Raw genomic sequence first — 23,886 nt, forward strand, 5'->3', positions numbered from 1 at the left:
ACCATTACATGGATGGACCTTATGCATGAACTGACTAGAGAATGATCTGATCCACTGGGTCTTCTGCTTTGTTCATTTGTTGAACTTTATGAGTTACAGTGGTGCCTCGCAAGACGAAAAGAATCCATTCTGTGATTCTCTTCGTCTAGCGGTTTTTTCATCTTGCGAAGCAAGCCCATTGACGGATTAGCGGATTAGCGCTATTACCGCTATTAGCGGCTTATCTGCTGATCGGATCAGCTGATAAGCGGCTTAGCGGCTTAGAAAAAGGGGGGGAGGGGAAAAAACCAGCAGGAACTCGCAAGACATTGTCGTCTTGCGAAGGAAGCCCATAGGAAATTCGTTTTGCGAAGCACCTCCAAAACGGAAAACTCTTTCGTCTAGCGAGTTTTCCGTCTTGCGAGGCATTCGTCTTGCGGGGCACCACTGTACTTCTGTTGAAATTTACAATCAATGAATAGTATACCTTATTTATTTAAGAACACAGCCGGTTACGTCTCGTGTGTTTATTGATGATGCTTTATGTGACCATAGGTTGGTTTGCTGTTGTTCTCTTTTCCCGCAAGCACAGAGTGAAATGGCACCAGCCTACACCCATCCCAGGCAGCGCTCACTGTGAGAGCCAGAGAGCGTGAGAGGTTCAGCTGCATGGTCTGGGGCCCCACATCACATGAAACCAGCGAGCTGTGGGCATGTGCGCAATTTCAGTGAAAGACACGAATTGGCAACCCGGCACTGCCGTTTCCTCCTTGTGTATCATCATGCGTTGGCCGTTCATCATTCATGCTAACGATTAAGCAGCATATAAATGCCTGAAATAAAGAAAATAAATAGCATTAAATTTGCAGAGGAGGCCAGCTGGCAAGGAAAGTGCTCAACACCACTGCAGCTGCCCCCCTGCCCCTTGGTATCCCAGACAAAAGCACCCTAGGGGCAGATGTCCCATTGGTGCTGTTGTATCGGTGCATGGTAGGAATGGGAACCTGTTGTGCCGGGGGCAGCTGGTGAGCTGCACATATATATTGAATTTTGCAATGTAGGAAGGTGGGTGGCGCTGTGGGTTAAACCACAGAGCCTAGGATTTGCCAATCAGAAGGTTGGCGGTTTGAATCCCCTTGACGGAGGTGAGCTCCCATTGCTTGGTCCCTGCTCCTGCTAACCTAGCAGTTCAAAAGCACGTCAAAGTGCAAGTAGATAAATAGGTACTGCTCCGGCGGGAAGGTAAACAGCGTTTCTGTGCGCTGCTCTGGTTCGCCAGAAGCCGCTTAGTCATGCTGGCCACATGACCCAGAAGCTGTACGCCGGCTCCCTCGGCCAATAAAGCGAGATGAGCACCGCAACCCCAGAGTCAGCCACGCCTGGACCTAATGGTCAGGGGTCCATTTACCTTTACCTTATGCAATTAGTTTGTGTAGGGTCCCACTTTTTTTAATTATACAACTCTTTGGCTGGCAAGGGCCATTGGGTAAGCAATAAAAAAAAATTATTCATCCTCCAGAGGATTTCAAACTGTTGCATTCTGCTAACACAGCCCTCCCCCAAGAGAATCCTCCACTATGCAATCCCTGGGGCCAGAGCTATAATCTCCAGGGTTTAACATTCAATCCCTCTTTCCCAGGGAACTCTGGGAATTGTAGTCCTATCAGGGGAATAGGGTGTCTCCTAACTGTCAGCACCCTTAATGAACTAAAATCCCCAGTATTTTGGGGGGAAGCCACTGCTGATTATAGTGACAGGATTCTGCTTCAAAAGTATAGTGCAGAAGGAGATCACAGCTCTTCTCAGTATCTGAATACAGAGAGAGGAAATCTTTGTAGAGGACTCAAGTGTTCTTCAGTCTCTTTGGTTTAACCTTCCCTCTAATACTCAGCTCTCCTTTGTCTCCTGTAGCTTTATTTAATTCTCTTTCTCCCTCTTCCCAATTCCTCGCTTCCTTTATCACTGTTCCTGTTCCCTTCCTCTAGGCCTTCGCCCCTTCAGCTCCAAAGAAAACGATGAAAGAACGAACGAGACACCAGCAAGGCAGGCGTCAAACATTGGCGTGCGGTTTTCCCATCCAGAAGAGGACACAAAGAAGATGAACTTGACTTCTTGGGCTCCCGTCACTGTGGGCTTGTATGTATTTAGAATTTAATTTCTCATTACAGAAGCAAATGCTCAGTTAATTATTCATAGGGCCACCTGCCTCCCTCCCCTCTACATTTTGCATTTGAATGTCCTTTCCAAGGATTAAAGATGCATAGCTTCCTTTAGCATCTTAATCCAGTTAAATACAATAGTCAGCAATAATTCTTTTCCAGGATATTGTTCTTGGTTTGTTCATTGGCTGGTGGCGCAGGCTTTCATGGAGGCTATATATATATATATTTCCCCTGAAGTTTGAGAGGTTCTATTTAGGAATATAGGAAGCTCCAACTGGAGCGCTCTCAGGCCAGTGTTTCCCAGTTGTCGGTGTTTATACCACATATTTTTAGATTTGCCTTGAGAGAGTCTTTATATGCTTTCCATTTTTAAGTTCGGATTAGAGTAGTTGCTTTGGAAGATGATAATCAGGTATCCACACAACATGACCAGTCCAACTAAGTTGAAGGTGCCATTGGCTTTGAAGACGCTCAAACTCAGGACGAAAGGGAGAAATGAGCTAAGAGGAAGGCATTCTTGGCAAACCCTCACCATGATCAACTCCCGTCTGGAAACCCATGTTCCCACTGTGGAAGGACGTGTGGATCCAGAACTGGCCTCCAGAGTCACTTACAGACTCACTGTAAAAACCGTGTTTGTGGAAGACAATCTTACTTCGCTAGTAGTGATTGCCAAAGAAGAAGAATAGGAAGCTGCCTTATACTGAGAGTCAAACCACTGACCCATCTAACTCAGTACTGTCTACACAAGACTGGCAGTGGCTTTCCAGGGTTTAAGACCGAAGTCTCTCCCAGCCCTACCTAGAGATTGAACCTGAGACCTTCGGCATCCACCTCCATTCCTACCAAATCTGATATACCATTGGACTTACACCTAGAGGGATGCTTCAGTTAATTAAGGCTGCAACCTTATAGGGTGTGTGTGGGATGTTAGGGGAGGGGTAGTACCTCTGGTGAGGTACATGTCATTCTCTTTCTGGGATTGTTTGTCCACCCTGCCCTCAGCTCTTACCTGTGGCTCCTAGAAGCTGTCAGCGTGTAACAATGACCACCACCCCCTGCAAGAATTGGCTAAACCAGGTGAGGGTAACCGACAGGTTTGGGAAGTTTAAAATGGGTTCACTCACAAACTCCCCAAAGGTCAGATTTATGTGCTTTTCCATACAGCATTCAGAAGAAGTGCACAGGCAGTAAAACTTTACAGTGGTGAAAGTTACTGAATTATTGGTATAGGAGCCCTAGAGGGCTTGTAAGAGTCATGTGGTCCTTCCCAAAGTGAGCTAAGCCTGGCAGGACAGCTTACTCTATGGTGTTAACCCCTTTAGACTTAAGTATGTTCCTTGTATGTGGCTGGTTATCCCACAATAACTACTCCATTATTACACAGCATCTCTGTCCAACCTGGAGATACTAGGGGTTGGAACTGGGACCTTCTGCACACTTGCGGTATGGATGCGTGTCTGAAAACAATGCACCTTGCATAGTTGTAGATGCGATGCACAGTTGCTCAAACAGCTGCACCTCTTACAGGAGGTCATTCCAGAGACACAGGGCAACTATATAAAAAAAGCAGCTCTGCCTGTGACTTCACTACCTTCACTGAAACAGTAAGAAGCAAGACTCTTGAAGATGATCCCGAGAGGAAGACGCGCCGCCTTGTAAGCATTTCACACACCAAGGAACCCCAGCCAATGAGCCATGTGTCTCTTCTGAAACAAAGAACATTCCCTTAAAAAAATAAGGGACATCTGGCAATTTCTACTTGGCAGTAAAAGTTACCACATTGTGACAGCAGAGCATCAATCAGCGGCGACTGACTAATGATGTGATTATTCACATTCAGTTATTGATAGGCGTGCTTAGTGCACAGAAGGAAGGAGGCTCGAGGAGAATGATAAGCAGTGGCAGAGGGACATGGCACAGGAAAAGGTGCGCAGGATGAAAACTATGGAAGCTGTGGAAGATAAGGGGTGTGGAACATCAGACCACAAAGAACAGGAGGAAGAACAAGAATATGCCTTCCATCAGGAGTTGTGAACAGATGGCTAGGTCTAACCTGCCCTCTCCACCTCAAGCATTTTGAGGTGCTCTGCTAAGGGCTGCAAGGGAAGTGGAGAAAGCAAATAGGCCACACCGGGTGAGGCAAGCAGGTGAAGTCCAGGCGAAGTCAACGCAGGCCGATTAAGCCGAGGAGGGTGGAATCTTTTCCACCCCAACGGCTGCATTCATTCATTTTTAAGCAATCTTCCAGGGACCACATGCCAGTGGTGAGGAGGGAGGGGGGCAGAGGGGAAAGTAGACAGAGCAATGAAAGCAAATCTTATCTTTGTCTCTACATATAACCCTCACCCAGACAACCGAGAGTTCAAGGACACATTCCCAGTGCTCCCAGTACGTTTCCGAGCATGATTCAAAGTGTTGGTGCTGACCTTTAAAGCCCTAAACGGCCTCGGTCCAGTATACCTGAAGGAGCGTCTCCACCCCCATCATTCTGCCCGGACACTGAGGTCCAGCGCCGAGGGCCTTCTGGCGGTTCCCTCATTGCGATAAGTGAGGCTACAGGGAACCAGGCAGAGGGCCTTCTCGGTAGTGGCGCCCGCCCTGTGGAACACCCTCCCATCAGATGTCAAAGCGATAAACAACTACCTGACATTCAGAAGACATCTTAAGGCAGCCCTGTTCAGGGAAGTTTTTAACATGTGATATTTTACTGTATTTTTGCTTTTTATGGAAGCCGCCCAGAGTGGCTGTGGAGGCCCAGCCAGATGGGCGGGGTATATATTATTATTATTATTATTATTATTATTATTATTATTATTATTATTATTATTCCATCCAGACAAAAGCACTTGGATTATGAAGCAAGGCTGGTGAGGGGAGGATAAGGAAGCCTGGAGGGCCACATTTAGGTGCTGGGCCTGAGATTTCCCATCGATAATCCAGGCAGATCAGGTATGGGCCCTGCAGGCTAGGGCTTGGAAAATGCAGTCTCAGTCAGGGGCTAGGCATGTCTGAGGCCTCATGTAGGCAGACAATTCCCTTCTGCAGTATGCCCATCTCCCTGAGGAGCTGGCTGTGTTCCTTTCACAGAGTTACAATTCCCAGAGTTCCCTGAGAAGAGGGATTTGTTGTTGAAGCACTCTGGAAAATGTAGCTCTGTGAGGGGAACAGGGGTCTCCTAAGAACTCTTGGTACTAGGGGTAGTGCATTCTGGTTTGAGGCCTGAGTGTTAGAATCGTCCTGCTCACGTGTAGGACCCTGGCAGAGACACATGCCCGGTTGGCATGTTCTCTCCCTCCTGGTCGATCGTCCGGGAGCTTCAAAAGCTTTCTTCAGCCCAAACATCTCAGCGACTGATACCAAGAAGCATTAGCACGCTTAGGATCCTGCAGAGTATTAGCAGTTTGCGTAACAGAACTCAGTAGCACAGCATTTTGGCTAATCTACTTTATTTACATATAATACAATCGGAGCATTCTGACTTAGCTCCTTCCTCTTTCTCATCAGACAGCAAAGAGAAAGAAACAAAGGACAAAAGTGTCTCTGTCACTTTCCACACTGTGGAATGAAAACACACACCGTCATGGGATAGACAACAATCCCATGACTGCAGACATGGAGCAGGAATCCTAACACTGAGATGCTGTCCAATGCTGCCACTACACCCTTACCTGGGTTGTGCGGTAGCACCTGTAAAGCACAAAATTTGAATATGCTCATTTATGCCTCAATGCAAATTGACTTCAGCTGCATCAAAGGTGCTAATTCCAATAGATAATTACAACTTGCCATCAGCCTCACAGGCCCAACTGGCTTGGGAGGCACTTGCTGCCAGATGGGAATACCGTGAACATCATCAGCTACCCATGGCATCATCACTTGCAAGGCTCTCTGTCTTCCTGTGAGACTGGTGTTCTTGGAGGTGTATTCTTCTCCAAATTGGGGTGTAGGACTTCTCCCATTGATGGAGGTGGCACCCAGTGTCAGTTTACATTTCTTAGTACAGAAAATTTTGATCTGATGTGTAGAGATCTTTCCTGTTCTGCTTAGTTCAAGAGGGTTCTGGAAGGTTTCTTTCTACAGTGGTACCTCGCAAGACAAAAAACTCACTAGACGAAAGGTTTTTCCGTTTTCGATTTGCCTCGCAAGACGAATTTCCCTATGGGCTTGCTACGCAAGACGAAAACATATCGCGACTTTGTTTCCTTTGTCTAAAAACAAAGACATGTTTTGTTTATAAAGTTAATTTATTTTCCCTTCAATTTTTGAACTGCTCTTTACAGTATGTGTGACTTTAAAGAGCAGTTAATAAACTGTTGTTGTACCAAATTTGGCTTTGTTTGGACTTTTTTTGACCATAGGAACGCATTAATTGATTTTCAATGCATTCCTATGGGATTTCGTGATTCGCAAGACGAAAAATTCGCTAGACGACAAAACCTGCGGAACGAATTAATTTCGTCTTGCGGGGCACCACTGTATGTGAAAGAAACAGGCAGAAGGTTTCTGATGCTTGGGTTATTCCTTCTGGGAAGCTGGTTTAAACTGGTTCTGTTATCTTTCTGTCAAGGTCATGCTGACTGTAATAGTCAGGCCAGGAGGAGTCTGAGTTTCACTGACTTTCTCTTTTTATCTCTTTCTTCTGGTGTGGTCTGTTCTGTATGCTTAAGGTTAAGGTTTAGTCCTATTATAAATATTGTAAATTAAGCTAAGTCTGCTGCAACTGGATCTTTTATGGACTGTGCCAATCCTGAATGTATTGGATTTGTGGCCATTATGCTCATTCGCCTTCAGTAGCAGTAAAGCTCTGCTGGATGAAGAACATTTGCCTCTGGTCTATTTTTGGGAACTCTGCAACATATTTAAGTTTTTTCCTCCTCTAGACAACACCTAGTTTTCAGGGATAAGACAGAGGACCCCTCCTCCTGCATTCCAGCCTCCCCTCCTGGTGTGGTGTTGACCCCTGTTGTTAAGGAATCTGTCCTCTGTGTGGATGGGGAATGCCAAAGACCTGGGAGGACCACCTCGCACTTCCTGGCCTCTTTGCACTATGGGGCAAGGTCCTTATCCTGCCTCTCAGGTCACCCCACCAACTGCATTCTCTGCATCCTCCTCCTTTTCCTCATCTGCCAGCAACTGCAATCTTAGCCCCGAGCCTGTGAGGCAGATTAGTGAGAATCCGGAAGCAGCTGCCGGAAAGAGTGCTTTGCTTTGACAGACCTAATTTATTTGTTGAAAATCTGAAAGCGGGAACCTGCTTTGCCAGGAAATTCCTCCAGGTGATATTTTTTAAATGCAAAACCTGCCTCTAAATGGTGCGATGACTGAATTGGTGTTAGAAACCCGAAGAACACGAACATGGTTCTCCCAGGACAACTGAAGCAAGCAAGCAAGCAAGCAAATTAATTGTTTAAGTGCTTTACAAATCTCTCCATGCAAACTGTTGAGACAATGTAAACATCTACCTCCCTCTCCTTGAAGTTTTACAGGCAATTAATTTAATTGGTTATGGCTGGTCTCATAGCTTCTATTATGAACAAGAGCTATTCGTTGCAAAGGTCAAGGGTAGTCTTGCAGTATATTAGCTGTAATTCTCTGAGGCATAATTTAGTTATTTATGTTGTAAGTTGATATGCTTTGAGGTTCCTTCACTATTGCTCTTTGCTACCCTTATGCAGGATTATAGATACTGTATGTTACAACATTGCACACTGCAATGCATTGCTTATCTAAGGTTGCTTATTCTCATATTAACCAGACCTGCTATTGAAATCTTCATTAAGAAGATCTGCTCAGAGCTCACATCACCACCTTATGAACTAAGGTGGGTGGCAATGAGAGACAAGCGTCTTCTCAGTTGTGGTTCATTGTTTGTGATACTTCTAATGTCCCTCTGGTTGTTTGACTAGCTCACTTTTTGATGGCTTCCAGACACCACCTGAAAATAGGGATGAGTGGATCAGGCACTTTCTGGGCCTGGTAAAATTCACATTTATTTATTTATTTATACATAAATCAGTTCTATCCCATTCTCACTTTAAAGTGCTTTTGGGTCGGGTTTTTTCCCCCAGCCAGTGGCGTAGCGTGGGGGGTGCAGGGGGGGCCGGCCGCACCGGGCGCAACATCTGGGGGTTAGGGGCGCAAATCCATGGGTTAGGGGGCGCAAATCCACGGGTTAGGGGGCGCAAATTACTTGCCTTGCCCCGGGTGCTGATAACCCACGCTACGCCACTGCCCCCAGCTGAGAACACAGCATTGGACTTTCCTTTCGCTTCCAGGCATATCCGCAACTGAGCGTCCTTTCGGCTTTGGCCCAGCCGCTTCATCAGCTCTGGATCTACTTGTACTTGTCCTCCGCTCTTCCCCAGTAGCATGTTGGACGCCTTCCGACCTGAGGGGCTCATCTTCCAGTGTCATAACTTTTATATGCCTGTTGTCTTTGTCCATGGAGTTTTCTTAGCAGGGATACTGAAGTGGCTTGCTGGTTCCTCCTCCAGGTGGATCACGTTTGGTCAAAAGTCTCCACTATGACCTGTTCATCTTGGGTGCCCTGCTCGGCATAGTTCATAGCTTCTCTGAGTTATTCAAGTCCCTTCACCACTGCAAGGCAGTGATCCATGAAGGGGGTTTTTCGCCTACCTCGTAGCAAATTGTCACAACTTTCTTAGTATTGGCGGTTAGGCATTGGTATTGTTTTGTAGATGGAAGAGGGGAGGAAGCGCCATCACCTGCCCCGCATATTGAAGGGTAGTTTGATAAAGGATTCCGGGGGGCGTGGCCCTGTCCAAAGCCTGGGGAGGTGAGGGCCTAAGGCACGCCCCCAAGCGGTGACCCTGGGGGAGTTCCTAGTTGATGTGCATCAGCAGGACTCCCCCTACTGGTGGTTAACCAGTGAACAGGCTGAAGCCGGATAGTCGGTTAGAACCAGTGCCTAAGCCAATACCGCTCATCACCTGTAACCAATAAAGTTGTGGCCATATTTAGCAGATTAACCTTAAATAATTGTGTCATGTGTCTTTATTTCCACGGGGGGGGGGAGACGGGGGACGGGAACTTGCCACGCAATCACCTTTGACTGGACTTAACCATCCAGGGGTCCTTTACCTTTTTACCTTTTGTGGTATAGATGAGGCCTTAGTCCTCTAGAGAGCCAGTGTGGTGTAGTGGTTAAGAGCGTTAGTCTTGTAATCTGGGGAACCGGGTTCGCGTCTCCGCTCCTCCACATGCAGCTGCTGGGTGACCTTGGGCTAGTCATACTTCTCTGAAGTCTCTCAGCCCCACTCACCTCGCAGAGTGTTTGTTGTGGGGGAGGAAGGGAAAGGAGAATGTTAGCCGCTTTGAGACTCCTTCGGGTAGGGATAAAGCGGGATATCAAATCCAAACTCTTCTTCTTCTTCTTCTCTAGCACCCCTAAAACAGTAAGCCCCATTGAACAAACTGGGACTTATTTTTGAGTAGACATGAATAGGATTGCACTGAAAGGCTGGAATGCTAAACACAGTGGAGTGTAAGCCCTATTGGATATAGTGGGGCTGCTGAGCAAATAAGCATAATATTGTAACAGTTATATCCGGCCTTGAAGAATGCTGTTGATGGCTACTAGCTATGCTGGCTATCTTCTACCTCCACTGTCTGAGGCAATATGACTCTGGATACCACTTGGGTAGAGTTCTGTTGCATTAAGGACCTGCTTTGGGGCTTCTCATAGGTCTCACCGCTGTGAGAAGAGGATGTTAGACTGCGTGGGCCATTGTTTTGCCCAAGCAAGCTCTTCTTATGATCAGTCTGCCCTAATGAATGCTCTCTGCAATGCACTTCCATTGAAACACTGGATATAGGCCGCTATTAGCTATTCTGTTCAATGTCAGGTGCAGTTCTTTAATACTGCTTGACACTCCATTGAGTAATATTAACAGCGTACAACTATGAGGTTTTCAGAGTCTGCCAATATACTTCTCTTGTGCTACAACCAGCTGTTGAGGCAGGATCTGAACAATTTAAATTTTTCCTTGTTGTTCACAGACTAAGGAAGTGCATAAACCATTTTAGCAGGAGTTCTGCTAACAAGCAACAGCTGCCAAGGTAATGAGTGTGTTTAAATAACCAGATTGATGTAGGAGGGGCTCTCTGTCGACAGAGAAAGGAAATGGGGAGGGGGAAGGTAAAAAACAACAACGCCATGGAGCTTGACAGAGTATAATGCATAGGAAAGACCACCTTATCAGCATGAAAGCTAATTTAAGAAATGTTCAGTTTGGTGGAAAACAACTTGCTTCGTTTGCTTGTTTTTGGTGAGTGCTTTTAATTGAAATGGATATAATTCGAGGTTGTGTACCAGGAGTTCTTGTGTGAAAGAAATGGATACTTATGAAAAGCTTAGGTTCTGCGTACTTAGGTTGAAGTTAAGAGTGAGGGAAATCTGTCAGTTTCAGTTACTTGTTTTTCCAAACCACAGAGCCTGGGACTTGCCGATCAGAAGGTCGGCGGTTCGAATCCCTGCGACGGGGTGAGCTCCCGTTGCTCGGTCCCTGCTCCTGCCAACCTAGCAGTTTGAAAACACGTCCAAGTGCAAGTAGATAAATAGGTACCGCTCCTGCGGGAAGGTAAACGGCGTTTTCATGCACTGCTCTGGTTCGCCAGAAGCGGCTTAGTCATGCTGGCCACATGACCTGGAAGCTGTACGCTGGCTCCCTCGGCCAATAAAGCGAGATGAGTGCCGCAACCCCAGAGTCGGCCACGACTGGACCTATTGGTCAGGTGACCTTTTACCTTTACAACAACACAGAGTGAGGCAGCTGCCTCAGCCGGCAGCTGCTGAAATATGGACAGAGTGCCCCCCCCATACCCCATGTGCTGCCCTCACATGTAGTGGAAGATCTCTATTTGCCTCTTTCCATCAGATAAATGTTGGACAGCATGGAGTTATGTGACCCCCGAACCAAGGAGATAAGTAACTATACAGCTTTTAAAAGATTTTCTTTTGGTAATTATAGGGACAGAACTACCCAAACTGTACAGACATTTATTCATATATGCCACTACAGCAGCAGGAATGTTACTTGCCCCAAAATGGAAAGAAGACGAAGTCCCAGCAAAAGATGAATGGATGCAAAAACTTGCGGAATATGCAGAAATGGCTTACCCGAAAAATAAGAAACCAACATAACAAACTTCTGATAAAAGAATGGAAATGGTTCATTGAATATTTGCAAATAAGCTGTAAACAGATAAGAAAATTGGCAGGATTATTGTAATGACCTGCAGTTTTATAAGAGTATATATTTAAAGTAGATGAATAAATGAGCAAATTAAGTTAATTTGGATATGCAGAAAATATTACAATAAATTTAAGGAACCATAGAAAGAGGGGGAAGGAAGTCAAGTTTTGAAATGCTATTGTAAAATTATTGAAATGTATAAAATTGAAAATCATAAATAAAAAATAAAATAAATAAAAATAAAAGATTCTGAAGGCAGCTCAGCCCTGTATAGGGAAGTTTTTTAATGTTTAATGTTTCATTATGTTTTTATATACCGTATTTTTTGCTCTATAAGACTCACTTTTCCCCTCCTAAAAAGTAAGGGGAAATGTGTGTGCGTCTTATGGAGCGAATGCAGGCTGCGCAGCTATCCCAGAAGCCGGAACAGCTGCTTTCACTGTGCAGCGATCCCTCTTGCTGTTCTGGCTTCTGAGATTCAGAATATTTTTTCTTGTTTTCCTCCTCCAAAAACTAGGTGCGTCTTGTGGTCTCGTGTGCCTTGTAGAGCGAAAAATACGGTATGTTGGAAGCTGCCCAGAGTGGCTGGGGCAACCCACTGAAATGAGCAGGGTATAAATACCATTATTATTATTGAATCGGGCATCAGAGAAATGTTGGAGGTTATGGAAAAGCTTCCCCCTGCTTTAACTGGGGGTTATAACTAACAATTGGGAGTAGTGGGGGGTAGCACCCCAATGCTGCCACAGTGAGCTTTTATAGATAAAAGAAAGGAGAAAGTTTTTTGTTGCTGTTATTATTTTATTAGATTTATTACCTGCCCTTCATCAGCAAGTCCCAGGATGGGTTGCAACAATTTAAAATTCACATTTAAGAGCAGCTCAGACAAATGCATAAAATGCAATATAATTTTATTATACAATTTGAAAATGAGTGACTATTTTGTGTCCCTTCTCCCAGTCCCTTTGCCATTACTGACTAAAACAAGGGGAGATGTGGGCTGGCTTGTTGCTTATGGATTGAGAACATCACCTGTAGGTCTCCTACGCGTCTTTGAAAGTGAAGAGTGAGAGAATTGTTTCAAGAAAACCTGAAATTTTGAAACGTCCCTAACACAGTGTATGAAACTCCCATTGTTTTAGGCGCATTTCGCGACAGGGAATTTCATTATACCAGTCCAGCATACCTGAAGGAGTGTCTCCACCTCCATCGTTCTGCCCAGACACTGAGATCCAGCGCCGAGGGCCTTCTGGAGGTTCCCTCGCTGCGAGAAGCCAAGTTACAGGGAACCAGGCAGAGGGCCTTCTTGGTAGTGGCGCCCACCCTGTGGAACGCCCTCCCACCAGATGTCAAAGAGAAAAGTAACTACCAAACTTTTAGAAGACATCTGAAGGCAACCCTGTTTAGGGAAGCTTTTAATGTTTAATAGGTTATTGTATTTTAGTGTTTTGTTGGAAGCCGCCCAGAGTGGCTGGGGAAACCCAGCCAGATGGACAGGGCATTAATTAATTAAATAATAATAATAATAATAATAATAATAATAATAATAATTAATAATAATAATAATAATAATTAGTGTGAGCCATTTCTGAGCTCTGGGCAGAACTGCGCCTAAGACGTCAGATTAAAACTGCAGAGTGGAAGGAAAGCAGGGCCTTTTTTTGCCTCCCCACTTCCAGCTACTCTCTGAAGACTGGAGAAGAGACCCTCTTAAGAATATTAGAGGGGTGGGCAGGGGAAGAACTAGACCACATAAAAAATGAATACAAATTTTGCTGCAGTTCATTCATTTTCAGCTTTGTATTCTTGTTATAAAGAAGCGCACCTAGACATTCTGTTGTTGTGCCCATAACCTAGGTTTAAGGTGCTATTTAGCTCCTAGCTTTCATATCTCAGTTTCTAGCACTGCCCTAATGGGAGTAGATCCTTGCTCTGAGTCCCTGTGACTCAGGTCGTACAGCCATACCTCAGGATAAATACGCTTCAGGATAAGTATTTACGGGTTGCGCTCCGCAGCGACCCGGAAGCGACGGAGCAAGTGACTTCTGGGTTTGCCGCTTGCGCATGCGCAGACGGTCAAAATGATGTCACACGTATGCGTGGAAGCGGTGAAACATGACCCGTGCACGCGCAGACACGCAGTCACATCTTATGTTCTGTTCAGGATGGGATCGGGGCTCCAGAATGGATCCCGTTCGCATCCCGAGGTACCACTGGATTCCAAAGATGGGAAGCCTGAGGCCCTCCAAGATGTTGGTGCACTACAACTATAGCTGTCAACTTACAGATTTGAAAATAAGGGACCAGCAGCCTTGAAAATAAGGGACCAGAAGCCAAAATAAGGGACCTGCAGCCTCACCTGTTCCAGGCACTCCAGTCTTCCTGTCCTCCTGCAGTCTGGTCAAACTCATGCTGGTAGCTTTGAGAACACTGTCCAACCAACTTTGTAACCAGAGGTTCAACTGAATAGAATCTGAATCACATGCACCACAAGGCCTATGTAGCCTCAACTTAAGATGCCCCCCCGGCCTGACTTTGCACTGCAAAGTTTGCAGCAGCACGTGCAACAAAATGGCGTCCAACATTCAAAAACCCCCTCAGCTTGCATTAACTAGCCACACACAAGGCATGCAAGCTCCACCCCCCAGTCATTCTTAGACTTTTTATTGGGTGAGCAAGCAACACAGTTGGAGCCTCCCTCCTCCCTGGCCGGCAGGGAAGGAGGGAGAGGAGCTGCTTCCTTTGAAATTTAAGGGACATCAGAAAAAGGAACACGACAGGGGTGCCCAATTTCCCCATTACTTTTTATTTCAGTCCTGGAGGTGTTGCTGAATATGATAAGGGAAGACCAGCAGGTCAAAGGTGTGCAGGTCGGAGCTAAACATTACAAGTTAAGAGCGTTTGCAGATGACCTAGTATTGACTTTGCAAGAGCCAAACACTAGTACGAAAAGGGTTTTAGAAATAATCCAACTGTTCGGCCAGGTGGCCGGATTTAAGTTGAATAAACAAAAAACCAAAGTCTTAGGAAAAAATTTAACAGATACAGAAAAGGAGAAGTTTCAAGAGGAGACAGGGTTGACACTGGTTAAGAAGGTCAAATACCTAGGGGTCTATTTGACATCTAAAAATGTGAATTTGTATAAAGACAATTATGAAAAATGTTGGTCAGAAATCAAAAAAGATCTAGAAATATGGTCAAATTTGAAATTGTCAATGTTAGGCCGAATTGCTGTGATTAAAATGAATGTATTGCCTAGAATGTTATTTTTGTTCCAGACCTTGCAGATTCTGGATAAGATGGAATGTTTTAAGAGGTGGCAGAAAGATATCTCGAAATTTGTCTGGCAGGGCAAAAAGCCCAGAATTAAATTTAAAATATTGACAGATGCTAAAGAAAGAGGGGGTTTTGCCCTGCCGGACTTGAAATTGTACTATGAGGCAGCAGCATTTTGCTGGCTGAAAGAATGGATGCTCCTCGAAAATACAGACATCTTAGATCTGGAAGGTTTCAATAATGCTTTTGGTTGGCATGCATATTTATGGTATGATAAAGTCAATAGTGCCTTTAAGAATCACATTGTTAGAAAAGCATTGTTTAATGTTTGGACAAGATATAAAAATCTCTTGGAAAACAAAACCCCTAGATGGGTCTCACCAGTGGAGGCCAAGGCAGTGAAGAAACTCAATATGGAGGTCGGATGGCCGAAGTATTGGGAAATCTTGGAACAAGATGGAGATAAGCTCAAATTGCAAAGTTACGAGAAACTGAAGCACAAGATACAAAATTGGTTTCAATACCATCAAATAATGGAATTTTTCAAACAGGATAGGAAAATTGGCTTTCAGATGGAAAAATCAAAATTAGAAACTGAACTGTTAGAACCCAGTACTAAGAACTTATCTAGAATGTATAATTTGTTGCTGAAATGGAATACACAGGATGAAACAGTCAAATCAGCTATGATTAAGTGGGCACAGGATGTGGGTCACAACATCATGTCAGATGACTGGGAATGGTTATGGAACACCGGTACCAAATTTACGGCGTGTAATGCCTTAAAGGAAAATATTATGAAAATGGTATACAGGTGGTACATGACCCCAGTCAAGCTGGCAAAAATTTATCATCTGCCCGATAACAAATGTTGGAAATGTAAAGAGACTGAAGGTACCTTCTACCACCTTTGGTGGACATGCCCGAAGATTAAGGCTTTCTGGGAAATGATCTATAATGAAATGAAAAAGGTACTTAAATGTACTTTTTCCAAAAAACCAGAGGCCTTTCTCCTGGGCATTGTCGGCCAATTGGTGTCAAAGAGGGATAGAACTTTTTTTATGTACGCTACAACAGCAGCAAGAATACTCATCGCAAAGTATTGGAAGACACAAGATCTACCCACTCTGGAAGAATGGCAGATGAAAGTGATGGACTATATGACATTGGCCGAGATGACAGGCAGAATCCGTGACCAAGGAAAAGAGACGGCGGAAGAAGAATGGAGAAAATTCAAAAGTTATCTTAAGGACTACTATAAACTTAATGAATGTTAGAGTGTTGTGGTTTTCAGGAACAAAGGGATACAGTGATATAAGGTCAGAGTATAGAGAGGACTAAGATGACAGAGGTTGGAAAGTAACAATTGGGAGTTGCTATAAAATTATGGACATTGGGATGCAGAAAGGGGGGGTATGGGGAAGTCCCAGAAAAGAGGTTGATGAAAATACGCTATGAAATTATACATGTATGTTTGTCTTTTTAAGTGTTTGTCTGTTTTTTAAAATTTTGTAAAACCAATAAAAATTTTATAAAAAAAAATATGAAATTTAAGGGACATCATTTAAGGGACATCCATCAATAAGGGACAGCAGCGGGACATGGCGCAGGAATAAGGGACTGTCCCTTCAAATAAGGGACACTTGACAGCTATGACTGCAACTCCCATCAGCCGCAACCAGCAGAGCAAATGCTCAGGAATGGTGGGAGTTGTATTCTAACAACTTTTGGAGGCCTGCAGGTTCTCAATACCTCCCGGATTCCAATCTGATTTCAAATGCATGATGACTTGGGAAGGGAGCCGAAGATGATTGTGAAGAGAAACTCAGATATGGGATAGATTACTTTTCTTCTGCTAAGGCTACTGCTACATAACTAGATTTTTTAATATATATAAAAAAGGAGGGAGAGTTTCAGAATAATGTCTCTGTAAACTGTAATTTAGATAGTTGCAAGCTGTGTCCTGCAATCAGCAAAATTATAGGCACACAATTACTGTTTTCTTTATTAAAGTTTCAATTTTAATGTACTGTGGAAAAACTAATCATTTCCTGTAAATAGCATCACCCACTTTACCCAAAAACTATTTGTGTTGAGTCAAAATTAAAATGTGCGCTGTTCTTCAGGCTTCTGGTTTGACAGTGTTGAGGGGGGTGGGGGAAAGGGCTGATTTGTTTTATTTTTATCCTGCCTTTCCTCCAAGAGGTTGAGAGCACAATGTGTGGTCCCCTCCCTCATCTTATTCTCGCAGCAACTGTGTGAGGTAGAATAGAAATGTGAACCTTGGTCTCCAGAGTAATAGTATATCCATTACAACACGCCGACTCTCAGAATGGCAGGATCTTTTAAGGGGATCAGTATTTTGGGATCTCAGGGAGATGTAGAAGGAATGGAACAAATTAGGCAGTGTAATATTGTCCCCTGACTTTACTTGGCCTGGCACAGGTCATTTTCTTCCACTTTGTGATGGCCTGGGACTCGGGCTCGGGACCAGAGGAGTCTCAGTCCGCACCGGATCCTTTGCCTCAGGCGGCATCTGAACCAAGTCTGGGGCCTGATTCTGAAGAGCCCAAGTCTGCACAGGTTCCCCTTCAACAAGCACCAGCTGGGCCGAGTCAGGGGCCTGAGCCTGCCCTGGCTCCAGATGTGGGGATTACCTCGTTGCCTTCAGCTGGGCAATCAATTCCAGCTGCTCCACTACCACTTGGGTCAGTTAGGTCAGGAAAGGCTGAAGCGGCCCCTGGGTCTAGTATCCCACCACCATCTCCCGAGCTGCAGTCTAAGGTCTGAGAGAAGGAGAGACGTGAGTACTCATAGGAGGAGTGCTCACCTTTGGGCGAGACAGGGAGGTGAGTCACCGGGGGATCAGGACCGGCCGTTACCCCAACAAAGATAAAAGGCTGTCGGACCCCGCCCCAGGTTGCGGGAGCAACATTGCTTTTTGCTAGAACCTGCCTGAGACCCTGTGCCTGACCTAGCCTGGTTTCCTGCCTCGTGTCCTGCCTTGGCCCTGTCGGACTGACTCCTTGTGGAATCCTTGGATTTGGGGCCGGATTTGGACCGCATTGCTTTGGTTAACCCCTGGGCCCAACACACACTTCTTCTTTCCATTGGTTTGGGTTATACTCTCTGGAGCAGCAGAAAACAAGCTTGCTCCATCTCCCATGTGATAGTCCTTCAAATATTTGAGGAGGCAGCCATCTTCAGATATTGGAATCTAAAAGCGTAAGAGCCTGTTGGATCAGGCTAGTGGCCCATCTAGTCCAGTATTCTGTTCTTCCAGGATTCGAGCACAAAAGCACTCTGGTTTCTAGTAGAGGCAGTTTTAAGGTGGCGCGGCCAATAAGGTCGCACTGGGTGCCACACTGTGGGGCCCCCCAAAACACTGCTGTAGAATGAAGTGTGAGAGGTGAATTTTAGCCTCACACAGGGCACCACTATTTGAAAGCCCAAAGTCCACTGCTGTTTCCAGCGACTGGTATTCAGAAGCATTAGTGCTTCCGACTGTGGAGGCAGAACAGACATCATGGCTAATAGTTACAGGTAGGTAGCTGTGTTGGTCTGCCATAGTTGAAACAAAATAAAAAATTTCTTTCCAGTAGCACCTTAGAGACAAACTTAGTTTGTCACCTTAGAGACAAACTTAGAGACAAACTTAGTTGGTCTCTAAGGTGCTACTGGAAGGATTTTTTTTATTTTGTTTTGATCATGGCTAATAGGCACTACTAGCGCTTTCCTCCATGAATTTGTCTAGTTGTCTTTTGAGATTAAACCCACCCAATGGACCAGAATGTGGTCTAAACCTCCCTTTAAATCCATATCAGTGAAAAGAAAAGAACTCACTCTGAAACTCACTTACAGATGGTACCTAACACCATGGAAACTGACGCTAATACATCCAGGAACCTCACCCAAATACTGGAGAGGATGCACCTCCACAGGCACATACCTCCACATGTGGTGGGAATGTCCCAAAATCCAACAATTCTGGACAGCAATCATACAAGAAATATGCAAAATAACTAAGCAAGTATTAGAAGTCACCCCAGAACTGGCCCTACTAAACATCTTCCAAGATAATAATGCCCACTCGCATCATAAAGAGTTCACAACCCACCTGCTCTCAGCAGCCAGAAGCATCATAGCCAGACACTGGAGAGACCTGTCAGGAGTAAGCATGGACCAATGGTATCAAAGAGTATGAGAAACAGCCTTATTAGGAAAACTAACCAATAAAGTGAAACTGACATGGGGACAAAGAGAAGAAGACGTCTTCACCCCAGTATAGTTCCCCTTCATCACATACACAGCCCAACAAGATAACAAGAATCCGCCGACAGCATATGAATCAATATGGCTAACTTGATCCAAACACACCCCCCCCCCACTCTCACACAAAACAAACCTCACTACGGCCAACCAAATACAACCAACCACACACTAGGCTACCCCTCTTTCACTACCAAGGAAATACAACAAGCAAATAGTAAGAGAACCCACACAAGTGACACTGACACAAAACAACCACACATACACTAAGTAGAAGTATTGCCATCCCACCCTACCCTACCCCACCCCACTCACCATTCCCCCTCCCCCTCTTTACCCCTCTTTTCTTCCTAACCTAATACTGTATGTAATGCTAATGTCTCACGACAAATGAAACTGATCTGTAGAAAATGCAACTTGAAAAAAGAGACAATGCACGTATTTTTGTAAACTAAGAAAACTTTAATAAATAATAATATATATTTTTAAAAAAATCCATCTAGATTGGTGGCCCTCACTACCTTCTGCGAGAGCGAGTTCTGCAGTTTAACTATGCCCTGCTTGGTGAAGCACTTCCTTTTATCTGGCCTGAATCTTTCAAAGTTCACCTTCATTGGTTGAAATGCAACTCCCTTGCTGGGTTTAAAGGTAAAGGGACCCCTGACCATCAGGTCCAGTCGTGACCGACTCTGGGGTTGCGGCGCTCATCTCGCTTTATTGGCCGAGGGAGCAGGCGTACAGCTTCCAGGTCATGTGGCTAGCATGACTAAGCCACTTCTGGCGAACCAGAGCAGCGCACGGAAATGCCGTTTACCTTCCCGCTGGAGCGGTACCTATTTATCTACTTGCACTGAGGTGCTTTCGAACTGCTAGGTTGGCAGGAGCAGGGACCAAGCAACGGGAGCTCACCCCGTTGTGGGGATTCGAACCACTGACCTTCTGATCGGCAAGTCCTAGGCTCTGTGGTTTAACCCACAGTGCCACCCGCGTCCCTCTTGCTGGGTTTGGTCACTATTAAAAACATCAGCTTCCTTGTTCATCTACTGCAACACCTCCTTCCAAAAAAACGGATTCATGTCTTAATGCATTTCATTTTCCAAGTGGATAGAGGGGCTTTCCACTAACTTGTTTGCTTTAAAGAGAATCAACACAGTTGACAACATAATTGGTGGTAATTGTAGTACTGTGCCAGTTTTAATAAACTGCCCAACTGGAAAAAAAAAAATATGTTTTACAGATACAGCCATTTCCTGCATGTCGTAAATGAAGCCTTCTATATCCTTCAATACCAGCCTCTTAAGACCACTGCTTAAAAAAAGGAAACCCTACTGTGCTGCATATATGTATGTGCGTGTTCCCCGCCCCCACCTTGTTAATAATAGAGCTGTCATATCTAATAAAATATGAAACAACCATCCAGGGAAATAACACAAGTGATAGATAGCACAGGGCTGATTTGCTGGGCCAAGCGAGCACAAAAGCTCAGTGGCTCAGAATGGGATCATATAATTGTAAAGTTGGAAGGGATCACAAAGGCCAACCCCCTGCAATGCAGGATTCTCAGCTAAAGCATCCATGGCAGATGGCCATCCAACCTCTGCTTGAAAACCTCCAAGGAAGGAGAGACCACATTCTACCGAATGAACAGAGGAAGAAGGTTCTTCCTGATTGGAATCTCCTTTCTTGTAACTTCAAGCCATTGGTTCAAGTCCTACCCTCCAGAGCAGGAGAAAACAAGCTTGTTCTATCCTCCATGTGACACCCCTTGAGATATTTGAAGATGGCTATCATATCTCCTTTCAGTCTCTTTTCCAGGCTCAACATGCCCAGCTCCTTCAACCGTTCCTCATAAGGCTTGGCTTCTAGACCATTGATTATCTTAGCTGCCCTCCTTTGCACGTGTTCTAGCTTATCATTTACGGTAACTTTGGGAAGGCCTCGGTCCAGTATACCTGAAGGAGCGTCTCCACCTCCATCGTTCCGCCCGGGCACTGAGGTCCAGCGCCGAGGGCCTTCGCTGCGAGAAGTGAGGTTACAGGGAACCAGGCAGAGGGCCTTCTCGGTAGTGGTGCCCGCCCTGTGGAACGCCCTCCCACCAGATGTCAAAGAGAAAAATAACTACCAAACTTTTAGAAGACATCTAAAAGAAGCCCTGCTTAGGGAAGCTTTTAATGTTTAATAGGTTATTGTATTTTAGTGTTTGGTTGGAAGCCGCCCAGAGTGGCTGGAGAAACCCAGCCAGATGGGCGGGGTATAAATAATAAATAAATTATTATTATTATTATTATTATTATTATTATTATTATTATTATTATTATTATCATCATCATCATCATCATCATCATCATCATCACAGGATGGAGATGCAGTGGATGAGAACAGAGAGAAAAGGCCTGCTTGGTAGTGGCACCCAGACTGTGGAATGATTTCCCAAGAGAGGCTAGCCTGGCACCTAGCATGATGCTATTTGGGTGTCAGTAAAATACCTTATTTATTTCCCCCCTTTTTGATTTTTAAAAAAATGCTCTCGCGCTGCTCTCTGCATTTTACGTGTGCATTTTATTTCTGCTGACTGCTTTCATGATGCTTTTTTATACTGTGGTGTTTTGCTGTTTTCCTTATCTTGTTTTATTGCAATTTTAACTTTCTGTAAGCAACCCTGGGCACCAGTTAAAGGGAGAGGCATAAATCCCTAAGTAAATCAAGAGCCAAGAATTCGCTTTTTTTTTTTTTTTTTGCTGTGCTGCTGCTTGTGGTTCATGTTTATGGTCGGTGGCAGCAGGGGAAGGGCTGTAGCTCAGTTGTATAGCATCAGCCCTGTATGTGGGAGATCGCGAGTTCAATCCCCGGCATCTCCAGATAAGCCTGGGAAAAGAATCCTGTCTGAAATTCTGGAGATCTGCTGCTAATCAGTGTAGATGGCTCAATTGTCTGACCTCTATAAGGCAGCTTTCTATGTTCCTTGAAAGGAAAAGGAGGACTCGGTGTTGCTAAGGACAGAAATGCCGTTGGAGCCTCTGGTGCAATGGAGGACCGTCTCTACAGTATTTGTGCCATAATTGTCCATCCTATTTCTTCTTCCTTCCCAGCTCCTAGCTTTATAATTAGACTCTTGAGGAAGGATCATTACTCAGTGGCACGAGGTGTTTCTGAATGACTTCCTTTTGACTAGAGATGACAGGGACTGAACAGGGGAGGTGGATCTTCTGCATGCTATGCATGAACTCTGCCGCTGAGCTTTGGTCCTGCTCAACCAGAATCAGAACATGCTTCTGAACCTACTGCCAGTCAATTTAACTGAGTGACTGAATTGCAGCATGATAAAATAAGGCATAGTGATGTAGAATCATAGAATCATAGAATCATAGAGTTGGAAGAGACCACAAGGGCCATCGAGTCCAACCCCCTGCCAAGCAGGGGAATGTATGGAAGTGAAAGCTGGGCCATAAAGAAGGCTGATCGCCGAAGAGTTGATGCTTTTGAATTGTGGTGCTGGAGGAGACTCTTGAGAGTCCCATGGACTGCAAGAAGATCAAACCTCTCCATTCTGAAGGAAATCAGCCCTGAGTGCTCATTGGAAGGACAGATCCTGAAGCCGAGGCTCCAATACTTTGGCCACCTCATGAGAAGAGAAGACTCCCTGGAAAAGACCCTGATGCTGGGAAAGATGGAGGGCACAAGGAGAAGGGGACGGCAGAGGATGAGATGGTTGGACAGTGTTCTCGAAGCTACCAGCATGAGTTTGACTAAACTGTGGGAGGCAGTGGAAGACAGGAGTGCCTGGTGTGCTCTGGTCCATGGGGTCACGAAGAGTTGGACACAACTAAATGACTAAACAACAACAGCAAGCAGTCCCTCCCCACCCTAAGGTTAACAATTCAACAAACTACCATGTCCTCACTAGGGATGGAAGACCAATTTTGACAACCCAAGCTTCCCATTCCAATCTTAAATCCGGTTCTTCACATTACCGGAGCAGTTCGCATCATGAAAAAAATATCCTGCATTTTAGTGTGATTTTCTTCCAATAAACACATTTCTTTTCGTTTTGACTAATGTGCATATTTCTGAAAGCAATTTATCCTAATGCAGCCATTCTGAAACTTGGGTCCCCAGATGTTTTTGCACCAGAACTCCCATTATCCCTGACCACTGGTCCTGCTAGCTAGGGATGATGGGAGTTGTAGTCCATCTGGGGACCCAAGGTTGAGAATGACTGTCCTAATGTGATGCATTTTTGTTTTTTATTTCCACTAATGCCTTCATTTTTATGCACACTTATTACCTAATATGCACATGTATGTGAACATTGTCTGGTTGGAGAACTGCACCCCAAGATTCAGATAAGTGGGAAATTCAAAGGATTGGCTGTGTTTCAGCTTGGGTTGCCATATTTAAAAAAACCAGGACACCCCGAAAGTTGTTGAGTTTTTTAAATGAATAAATATCAGGACGAAGCGCCACATTTCAGAAATTCCTCCCGGACGTCACTTCCGCTTTTTAAATTCCAGTAATCTCCAGGAAAATTCAGACATATGGCAGTCCTAGTTCCAGTTCTTGTATCGTTTTGGAAATGGAGAATTTGATAGATCTCCCTCATCCCTATTCCTCACTTCCTTTGCAATCCTAACAAAACTTACTCAGAAGTATTAAAGATAAAGGACCCCTGGACGGTGAAGTCCAGTCAAAGGCGACTATGAGGTTGCAGTGCTCATCTCACTTTCAGACAAGGGAGCCGGCGTTTGTCCACAGACAGCTCTCCGGCTCATGTGGCCAGCAGGACTAAACCGCTTCAAAACCCTAACCGTGATGGAAGCCAGAGCACACAGAAATGCCGTTTACCTTCCCACCACAGCGGTATACCTATTTATCTACTTGCACTGGTGTGCTTTCGAATTGCTAGGTTGGCAGAAGCTGGGACAGAGAAATGGGAGCTCACTCCACCACGTGGATTTGAACTGCCGACCTTCCAATCAGCAAGC

The 23,886-nt window shown here is 45.0% G+C and overlaps 2 long non-coding RNA genes across 2 annotated transcripts in view; one reads left to right on the forward strand and one right to left on the reverse strand.

The window, feature by feature from the left end:
• Window positions 1-454: 454 nt before the first annotated feature.
• LOC308573315 lies at window positions 455-3,853 on the reverse strand. Its single transcript, XR_014002027.1, has 2 exons — window positions 3,736-3,853; window positions 455-812 (listed from the first exon to the last, which is right to left on the reverse strand). It is a non-coding gene; the product is annotated as an uncharacterized lncRNA (long non-coding RNA).
• LOC308573313 overlaps window positions 1,980-23,886 on the forward strand; it is a 60,584-nt gene continuing 38,677 nt past the window's right edge. Inside the window, exon 1 of the long non-coding RNA XR_014002025.1 lies at window positions 1,980-2,115. This is a non-coding gene — a long non-coding RNA (uncharacterized lncRNA). The remainder of the gene's footprint in view (window positions 2,116-23,886) is intronic.

The sequence above is a fragment of the Podarcis bocagei genome (genome assembly GCF_964188305.1).
Source record: "Podarcis bocagei genome assembly, chromosome: 14".
NCBI lineage: Eukaryota > Metazoa > Chordata > Lepidosauria > Squamata > Lacertidae > Podarcis > Podarcis bocagei.